Below are 1,521 nucleotides of genomic sequence, written 5' to 3'. Positions count from 1 at the left end.
GGTTTGCGCTCTCTGAGTGCACTTCTAGTTTAAAAAGTATTACGTGCCAGTCGAACAGCGTGTATTGTCGTTACCACAGCAGTGGGATTTATCAATAAAAAATTATTTGTAACGCTTTATTTTACGGGTCTCATAGTTTCCTATAATTTTATATAGAGATGCTGATAAGTATTTAAGTATTTTCAGGCAGGATCCGGTCTAAGATCGTGTCATTTGGTAATAATAATAAGGAAAATGGAGACAGTGTTCAATTGTTAAACTTTCCCTTCATTAATTCCTCTGGAAATCACCAACTGCAATACCTGGGCTGCAACTGATTATTTTATATGAATTCATCTGCGGATTATTTTCTCAATTAATCGTTTGGTCTATAAACTGTTTGCAGAGCACGAGCTGACATCTTCACGGTGCTCGTTTTTTTTTGTACAAGCAAAAGCCAAAAATATTCAACTTACAGTAATATAAAAACAGAGAAAAGTAGCACATTTGAGAAGCTGCAGGTCTGGAATGTTTCTTTTATATATATATAAAAAAAAAAAGGACTTAGAAACGATTAACTGATTATTAAAATAGTGGCAGATTATTTTAGACTTTCAACATCTAAACTCAAATTACTGCCTTTAGAACATCAACTGTTTCCTCAACAACTAGCGCCAATTTACATAGGAAAAATACAGACCTGTAAAAGAAACGTGTAAATAAATTGTCATATGTCAGTGAGAATGGCGTACCCTACGGCGTCCACTAGGGACGGGGGGGGGACCCACTTTTTAAAATCCCACTTTCTTTTGAATTTTACATTATTTTATTTTATAGGTCTTGGCGATCGGAAAGAAAGAAAGACGTCTTTTTCCGAATACATAGTTTAGAACTATTCTTTCTGGCAGAATTTACCATTATGATCAAGGTCATTATTTCTTGGATTATTCTGTTTCACCGTAGTCCCTAAATGTACAGTATGTAGAAATGCAGAGAAGGGATTCAAATCGAAAACATTTGTTTGGCGGAGGACCCACAGACCCCTTGTACCGGTCTGAATCAACACATGCCTCTAGAACTACAGTCTCAAACCATCGGCCACATTTCAAAACACATAATTCGTCTGCGTGTACAAAACATGTCCTCTGCGTCACCGGGCGACCGGTTTACGAACCAGTGTTACAACCTCGCCGTCCCCCGCCACCCATCTCACGGCGTTGCCTTGACGACAGGGTGAAGTGTTCCCGGTCCCCCCCCCAAAAAACAACAACAACAAAAAAGGTCATATCCATATCCCTTACTAGCCTCGTGTAAATTTCTATCCACTCGCAGGTTTTTAAACTCCTAAACATGAGTCACTTTTTCAACGCCCTGGTGTGACGGCGGGAGGTGGATCCGTTCGTTCACCCCGCGCTTCCTGTTCCTGTTCCTGTTCCTGTTCCGTCCCGCCATCCGCTCGGCCGCGCGCGTGTTCAGTCAACGTTTGTAGTTCTGATTCGGACAAGTTGTTTGTTTTTGTCATCTCAGGCAACAGACAAAAAA

Source organism: Perca fluviatilis, chromosome 23, assembly GCF_010015445.1.
Source record: "Perca fluviatilis chromosome 23, GENO_Pfluv_1.0, whole genome shotgun sequence".
Lineage (NCBI taxonomy): Eukaryota > Metazoa > Chordata > Actinopteri > Perciformes > Percidae > Perca > Perca fluviatilis.
This window is presented reverse-complemented; position numbering follows the sequence as displayed.